General features: G+C 40.0%; 1 non-coding gene across 1 annotated transcript; it reads left to right on the top strand.

The window, feature by feature from the left end:
• The first annotated feature begins 6,370 nt into the window (after window positions 1-6,370).
• Window positions 6,371-6,477, top strand: LOC145103457 (small nucleolar RNA R71). Its single transcript, XR_013706549.1, has one exon. It is a non-coding gene; the product is annotated as a small nucleolar RNA R71 (small nucleolar RNA).
• Window positions 6,478-9,479: the final 3,002 nt, after the last annotated feature.

Here is a 9,479-nt window from a genome sequence, read left to right on the forward strand (position 1 = left end):
GATTCAGCTGCTCATAATAGCAACTAACACACTAACACAAATCAAAGTGTAATAAAACATGTTCCTAGGTAACAAATAATTAAACTAAATTATGGACCTTCACTCTTTTGGTGTTGAAAACCTTTTTCCAGAACCTTTCTTCTGCTCAAAATCGCCTTCTGGAACTCCTTTCTTCAGCCAAAAAGTCCCTTCCTCATAATGATCAAGAATGCTTAAATATCCTCCAAAATCTCGCGCCACGTCGTGGCTATCCAGGCCACATCGTGGCCTCCAAGTTATCCTTATCGGGCAAGGATTCCTCCATAACGCGATCTTTATCTTCTAGAATTCTCATGCCACGTCGTGGGTTTAGTAATTTTCGTGGATTTATTCATCTCTTGTGTTCCAAGTCTCCCATGTTCTACATATTGTCACTTTTAGTCCCTCTCTTCGAAAATACTTTTAATTGACTGAAAATAACAATTTAAAGTCATAAGTACCATTATTCTAAACATATTATCAACTTATTAATAAAAATGTACTTAAATATTGCCTAGAAATAGGTATAAATTTGGCAATATCAAAATACCCCACACTTAGGCTTTGCTTGCCCTCAAGCAAATTTAAACTTAACCCTTGATTACTAACATCACATAGAACAATCCGACTCCAGCTCAGCCATTATGCCAAGACCTCAACGCATGCATTTGTGTCTAAAATTTTCCTAAAGTACCCCCATACTTTAAATACTCACAATCTTCATAAACAATCGCACACTTTTTCCGAACAATTCTCATTTTATGCAACCCTCCGAACCCATCCGCAAAAAAACCTCCTATCCTCAAGGTATTTTTAGTTGAGCAACCTAAGCATACATAATCTAGAATTACAATCTATGATACCACTATGGAGCTCTGTTGGAATTCTTCACTTCCTTGATAATTTGATCTTTGATTTCTTTGAATTCACCACCTTGTTGTTTGATTTTTGGTATCTTCAACTTTTTGAATTTCTTGGAATTTTGATCTTTTGATCTTCACTTTAATTGCTCCAAAATTCTTCAAACTTTTCTCGCAATTCTCTTTTTTTTAATTATTACATGTACCTCACTTTTTTCACTCAAAACCTACATGCTTAAGCAAAGGCGCTCAACCTCAACCTTTATTGGTTATGGATAATAACTTTCCTGGATACATTTCAGGTTTAGGCTGCTAAACATATTGCATCCCTCAAACCAAGCGGGGTTATGTGTTTGTTCCATGATTTCACTAAAATAAGGGAGGCCACAAATGCACTATAACGTGTATTGGCTCAACTAAACATTTGAACTTTTATCGGATCATCCCACATAACACTAGCAACTACAGTTCAAATTATTATTACTAGATTCAATTATTAAAAATTTCAATTTTCAAATTTTAAATTTTTACTATCAAATTCTATCATTATCTAGCAATTTACTTTTTCTACCCCTACCCCACACTTATTTCATACAATGCCCTCATTGTATGCATAAAATAAATCAAAATTAAAGAAAAGGGAGAAAAAGGAACAGACTCCCCTGGGATAGCGGTGTAAGCATCTCCAAAAGTGTGGAAAATGTGCTTCTTGAATATGGACCTCTCAAAAATAGAAAGTTGGTGTAGAACTGGATGAATATGTAAATAAACCACGAACATGACTCGAAACTTCAATTCTTCAAAGTGGGTGCTAGTAAGTAGAAAAATGTGGGAAAGGATAAACTGATACACGTCGTGCAAAGAGTACCACGTCGTGATATTAGATGAAAACACGAACAGAAGGCTGCTTTAATTCTTCAAATTGTATGAGAGCCACGACGTGGTGTAAGGAGCCCACGTCGTGGAAACTGAACATCAACAAGAATGCCTCATTGCTTTATTCATCCTAGCAGCTTGACCAGTGTCTAAATGGTTTAAGACTCTTCTATGTAAATATACTTCCCAACTGTAACCTCTCTCCTACTAACGTACCCCACACTTATCTTGAATTGTGGGTTCCAACTCACGACTTTAAGCTTCCTTGACTTGACTAGACAAACACGACTCTTGACTTAACCTTATATGCTCCTGAGAATTCCAATGTTAATCTGAAAAACGGAAAAACCCAAAAGAAATAAAAGAGTAACATCATAGTTCAACAAAGTCTTACATTACAAACCAAATTCAAACATAAAAGAACACTACTTAAAACAAAACAAAAGAAAATAAATAGAAAAGAAAATCAATCATCATCTCCTTGTCCCTGTGCTCCACTTGGTCCTGCCCCATCATTCTGCGGATGCCAAAGCTCCTCCCATGTAAGGATAATGTGGTGGCATAGAAGGTGGCCGGGTCACACCCAAATGTGAATAAATACCCTCAGTAAGCTGAGTATGATAAATAGCATGCCCCCGGAGATTATCCAAATAAGTTCCCACCCGACTCTGAAAAGGGTCGGTGGGCACTCCTTGTACATGCTGTGAAGCAACACGCTCTCTCTCCATCTCTCCTTTAGCTGGCACATTTCGACGCCGCGGTTTAGCTTGTGGTTGCTGCCCTGGATGCGCCTCCTCCTGCTCCTCATCTATCGGCGGTATAACAAAACCACCCCCGACATTCACCACTGCCCGCATAAATCCCAAGACTTGAATGGTTAAATCAGTGTCTGGGAATCGAGTAAGATTCCTCACAAAGTCATGGGTCAAAATATGATATGACCTAGCAAGGCGAGTAACCAAATGTCCCCTCGTAATCGGACTCCCGGGCCTAGAATTAGCCGCTTTCTTCCCCATGAACCTCGCCAACATATACGGTAAATCACAGCAAACCCCAGGGGTAACAAGAGTCCACAGATAAAACAAATTTTGAATAGGGACTTTATCGCCATGATGCTTGTGATTTATAGAAAAAGTGATAAGGCGATGTAGAAATCGGAAAACAGGATTCCGAATTTGTGACTCACTCGAGTCACGAGTATTCTACTCATGGTTGGAAATACTCCGCCAGAACTGGACATCCATAATATCGGGATTAAAATCCCGAACACATCCAAGTAGGAATGGTATGAAAAACGGAGATTGAGTCTCCACTTCGGTATAAAGTCCCATCCGCCAAGTGAATTCCCGAAGACTACATTCCCTATAAACACCACCCAAGCGGAACACAAGGGCCCAGTTGTAAGTAAAGTCAATGGTGCATTCCTCGAAGCATACGGTAGAGAAAAACTCCACCGATAACTCCCGGTACACGGGTTCTTGAATTGCAAACAAATTCCTCCACCCGTGACAAGTGAAAGAAAAATGATCCCCTTTGTATGTTTTCGTCCAATAGCGTTCTAATTCAGCAACCATTCCCACACCACCGAGCCATCCCCAATCGATAATCGGAGCTATCGCAAATTCCCTGTTGTACAACCATCCCAACCGATTTTCATGTGTAGTCAACAATGGTCGGGGAATGTTTTGTGGAAACTGATATAAAGGATGTATAGTCGCCACATCAATCGGATTTTCCTCCTGTGGAATAGCCCTTCGAGGTCCCATTTCTGCATATAAAATTAAACCAAAGCAGCAAACACCCAAAACATTAAAAAAAAATTAAAACTGTTTGCCAGAAATCACGACGTGGCCAAGCTCGCCACGTCGTGGACCGTAGTCGGGACATGAGTATAGATCGGTTACTTTATATGCGATTTCAACCAAAAACAATGCTTGGGGTTTGTTCCTATGGATATTCAAAGGACATGCAACCTAGAATCAACAACTAATTTCAACCAATTTCGTGAATCTCATTATTCACATAAACCCTAACCATGAAAATGTAAAATTGTAAGAAATAACTACAATTAATGGGTAGAATACATACCAAATGGAGTTAGACAACAAGAAATTCGAAGGATTTGGAATACAAATTAAGAAATCGGTTGTGGGGACCCTCTTGTTTCCGTTCATGAGGCAGCATGCAAATGGAGAATGGGGAATGTGCGGTCAAAGGGTTTTAAGAAATGGTCCCCCCCCCCCCCCCGTGACTTTTTAAAGGCCACGTCGTGGACTTTGAAAGATTATGAGTTGTTTTAAAAAAAAACAAAATTCATCTGATCCTGTAATTACTCTTTAACCACTACGTGGCTCTATCAGACCACGACGTGGCATATGTCTGATCGCAAAAATTGTGTAAAATCACACATTTTAACTAACTACTTTGCATTTTATTTATTAATTAAATCTCCCCATAGCTAATTCTTTACTAAGTATCAATTATTAGACGATGAGTTGATATCTTTCCTAATTAAAAACTTAAAAATTAAAAGAAAAGAAAATGCAAACCAAGCTCAGGTTGCCTCCCGAGAAGCACTTCTTTTTCTTGGAGTCTTGAGCTGGACTTCGTGCCTCTTACGTTGAATCCTCTGAAGAGTCCATCACCAACTGGACCTTTTGTTCCTTAAAACGCCTCTTGTAAGCTTGAACTCGTCTTTTGTACGCTTTCTTTGAATTCTCTTTTTTAGCTTTGACCTCTTCTTCAAGCTTGCGTTTAATCCCTTGAGTCTTGAATTTTTCTTCACTCTTCATCTCCATACCACTTGTCTCTTCCTTCACCATTTGCCTTGTCACCTTTGAAGTAACCTCTTCTTCATCACTTGTTATCCCCTCATCTTCTTTGCTCACCCAAGAAGGTGGACTCTTGTAAGCTATGACTTCAACCAAATACAGAACAGATGCCCTCGGTTTTGTTCTTTTGACTTGATGAACTGTCTTGATCTCTTCTTCCATAAGCCTTTCTAGTTCTTCTAGTTCATTGTCTTCATTAATTGTGAACACCTCTTCTTGATCATGATCCTCTTGGAAGTCATCTTGCATTCCAAAAACTTCTTTTTCATCTCCAACCCTCAAAGTGAGCTTAGACTCATGAATATCAACAAGAGCTCCAGCAGTGTTAAGCAATGGACGACCTAGGATAATTGGGACATCGGGGTCTTCCTTCATATCCAACACTACAAAATCTATTGGAAAAACAAATTTTCCAATTTTCACCAAAATATCCTCCACGATGCCCCGGGGTTGTCTCACTGAACGGTTCGCCATGTGAATCGTCATTTTTGTAGCCTTCATCTTCTGAATTTCCAATTTTTGATAAAATGAAAAAGGCATCAAATTAATGCTAGCCCTAGAATCGGCTAAAGCATTAACCTTCATTTTATAACCAAACTCACACGGAAGAGTGAGGCGTCCAAGATCCCCCGTCTTCTCTGGTATCTATCCCAACACAGATTTTGAGCTTTGCTCACTTAGAATCACCTTAGAATTCTTCTTTAATTGGTTACGGTTGTCTATCAAGGCTTTCAGTAAACTTTGATACTCGGGAATTTTGGATAAGGATTCGACAAAGGGAATATTAATCAGGATTCCCTTCACATGTTTGACAAGCTCTATATGCTCCTTCTCCAGTAGATTAAGTGCAGCTCGGGATGGAAACGGAAAAGGCGGCTGATAAACCGGAACGGGCTCAGAAACTTTTTGTTCAGACAAGAGCCACGTCGTGGCGAAGCTGTTTCAGCAACCCCTTCACTTTCGAACTTTGGCTTCTTTGGTTTTGGATCGGGCTGCTGTGGTTCTTCTTCCAATGCTTCCAGGAACTCAGAGATTGCTTCTTCTTCAGTATCGATGGTCATTACATGAGATTGGGTCTTCACTTTGGGATTCTTCGGGGACAACTTTTCATGAACCAGAGTGGCTAGTTGACCAAATTGTACTTCAAGGTTATGGATGGAGGCTGGTTGATTCTGTATTAAAGTTTGTTGTTCAATAATAGCAGAATCAGTGGCATCGTGTCTCTTTTCCGAAGCTTATATAAACTTCATCAATATGGTCTCTAGATCGGGTTTCTTCTCAGTTGGTGGCTGCTCCTTTTGATAGAAGCCTCGACCTGTCTGCCTATACTTCTCTTCTTTTTGCTTCTTATACTCTTCATATGGCAGCCACTCCTTCTTTGGTTTCCTCCAGTCCTCATCAAACTTATCCCCACTCGAGTAGCACACTTGAGCTTTTCTGTTCCCAAACTCATCTAAATTTCAGTCCTTGGTCAAGTGTGGACCACTACATCTCTCGCAACCCACTCTTATGGCATGAATTGACTGGTCCATTTGTGTCGTCCTTTAATCCAAATTATTCAGCATGGCCATTACAGCTACTATTTCTTTAGTTTAGGCCCCTCCACCGCCTTTGATTCCATCTTGCCTAGGGTTGTGGTATTCGCAAGAGTGCTTCGCGAATTCTTCAATCAGCTCCTTGACCTTCCTTGGATTCTTCTTTGTCAAAGGTCCTTGAGAGTCAAGGAGTTGTCTCGTTATAACGTTAACCCCATCATAGAAAATCGACATCTATTGTTGCACATTTAGATCATGTTGAGGGCAATTTCTGAGCAAGCCGTTGTACCGCTCCCATGCTTCGTATAATGACTCCCCCGGTTGTTGCTCAAAGTTGGCTATTGCCTTCTTGAGTTTAGCTATCTTGGATGGTAGGCAAAACTGATCCAGAAATTGCTCACGCATTTGAGCCCAAGTGGTGATTGTACCCGGTGGAAGTGATTTTAACCACTCTTTAGCAGCTCCCTTGAAAGTAATGGGAAGCATCCTAAGCAAGACGGTGTTTCTATTGACATTTGGGACATTGAAGTAATCCGCAATGTCATTGACTTCATCTAGATGCTTAAAAGCATCCTCATGATCTTTCCCAAAAAATGGGATATCCTTCAGTGCAGTCAAGATGTGCCCTTTCAGCTCGAACGTGGCAGTAGCAGGTATTGCGGGTTGGACTAAACCGAGACCCACATCGTCTTGGATCCGCTTCTTGTAAGCTCCCATGGACATCTCTTCAAGTGCTGCCATCTCGTTCCTTGGCTCGTTCTCGGGTTCACTCGTATGTTCTTCAAATTCGGGCTCGGTATCGTATTCGGATTCGATTTGGACGGGTATTTGATCCAAGTGCTCAAAATTGCTCTTGTGCTTTGAGGATGAACTTGAATCTCCTGTCTTCTTTCTCGACTTCCTTGAAAAAGCTGACTTAAATTCTTGTAAGGGCGTCTTGTTCTTGTGAATTGCAGACTCGGGATCTTCAAGTGGTGGCACCAAGGGTGTGTTTGAGCCTCTGGTCATGAACTCCTGCAGATAAACTCAATAAACAAGGGAAAACTGAACAAAAATAGAAAAACTAACTAACAACTAAAATAAAAATTAAACTTTGCTGAAAAATTAACTTTTTGTGGGTTTTACTCCACAAGAATGATCGATTAATTTAATGCAAATAAATAAGCTGAAAAACTAAGTCGTACCCGGCAACGGCGCCAAAAACTTGATGTGCACGAAAGTACCCACTAATTTTAATATTTATAACCTAACAAACTTAAACTAACTATGCACTTATAGGCAGTGTACCTAGTCAGATTACAGTATAGCTTGGGTAAGTCGGATGTCGATCACAGGGAACGGTGTTACTAATTAATCTACTTACTATTAAATTAACCTACTTATTAACAAGTTTAAAAGGGGGTTTTATTTGATTTTACAAAATCAGATGAACTTTACTCAAATCCAATCAATAAGTAAAAACACACTCTTGTTTAGTTCGAATCCACTTCATCCTTATGGCTAGCTAATTATTATGGATTATCAAGTTGGTTTTAATTGTATTAGTAATTTAGTTCTAATTTTACCAATAAGTAATTAATTCATGTCAAACTATGTATGGTCACACACAATTGAACACAGAATCAATTATCAATATAAATATGCTATGTAAGATTTATTATCAAACGCAATTATAGTCACAATCCACGTTCTCTAACACAGCTAAGTCTATTTACTCTAATTACTAACTAAGATTGGTCAATCCTAGCTCTAACAATTTGATGTTCACTAAATCATTAGGTAGACAAGTTCATGCAGTTAATGGTCACTAAGCTACACAGAACATGTAATCAAGCAAATAGAGAAACAACCACAAGCATGCTAGGTAACTACAAATCAAACACAAGCAATTTACCAACTAAATAAATCCATAAAAATTAAGCTATTCATAAGTTAGAAGCTTCATCTAGCTAAACAAGAGTAGCTAGATTCAGCTGCTCATAATAGCAACTAACACACTAACACAAATCAAAGTGTAATAAAACATGTTCCTAGGTAACGAATAATTAAACTAAATTATGGACCTTCACTCTTTTGGTGTTGAAAACCTTTTTCCAGAACCTTTCTTCTGCTCAAAATCGCCTTCTGGAACTCCTTTCTTCAGCCAAAAAGTCTCTTCTTCGTAATGATCAAGAATGCTTAAATATCCTCCAAAATATCGCGCCACGTCGTGGCCTCCAAGTTATCCTTATCGGGCAAGGATTCCTCCATAACGCGATCTTTATCTTCTAGAATTCTCATGCCACGTCGTGGCTAGCCAGGCCACGTCGTGGGTTTAGTAATTTTCGTGGATTTATTCATCTCTTGTGTTCCAAGTCTCCCATGTTCTACATATTGTCACTTTTGGTCCTTCTCTTCGAAAATACTTTTAATTGACTGAAAATAACAATTTAAAATCATAAGTACCATTATTCTAAACATATTATCAACTTATTAATAAAAATGTACTTAAATATTGCCTAAAAATAGGTATAAATATGGCAATATCAGGCAGACAGTCATGGAGGAGGTTCATAAGTCTCATTTTTCTATCCACCCGGGGGCCACCATGATGTACAAAGACATGAGTTTGAGTTACTGGTGGCCATGTATGAAGCGAGAAATTGCTTGGTATGTCGAGAGGTGCTTGACCTATAGGATGGTCAAGGTCGAGCATCAGAGGCCACATGGTATGCTGCAGCCCCTAGAGATTCCCTTGTGGAAATGGGAACATATCACAATGGATTTCATTACCAAACTGCCAAGGACGGCGAAGGGGTTTGATGTTATATGGGTCATCGTAGATTGATTGACCAAGAGTGCCCATTTCTTGGCTATATGGGGGAGTTCTTCGGCCGAGAAGTTGTCCGACGTGTATGTTCGCGAGATCGTCGCTCGCCATGGGGTTCAAGTCTCCATTGTTTCCGACCGAGATGTTAGATTTACCTCCCGTTTCTAGCAGAGTTCCACGAGGAACTGGGCACATGGTTGCATTTTAGTACAACATTTCATCCGCAGACCGACGGTCAGAGCGAGCGGACCATCCAAACCCTCGAGGATATGTTGAGGGTGTGTGTCATTGACTTTGGTGGGAGCTAGGAATCCCACCTACCCCTTGCAGAGTTCGCCTACAAAAACAACTATCATTCCAGTATTGGCGCCCCGCCTTTTGAGCTATTGTATGGGCGGAAATGTTGCACCCCAGTTTGTTGGGGTGTGGTCGGACACAGGGTGATAGGACGGACAGAGGTATTTTTGCAGACTACCTAAAATATTCAACAGATTAGGCAGCGATTGCAGACCGCCCAAAGTCGGCAGAAGAGTTATGCCAACAGACGTCG

Source organism: Lactuca serriola, chromosome 4 (genome assembly GCF_051521515.1).
Source record: "Lactuca serriola cultivar US96UC23 chromosome 4, Lser_US96UC23_V15, whole genome shotgun sequence".
NCBI classification, from domain to species: Eukaryota; Viridiplantae; Streptophyta; class Magnoliopsida; order Asterales; family Asteraceae; genus Lactuca; species Lactuca serriola.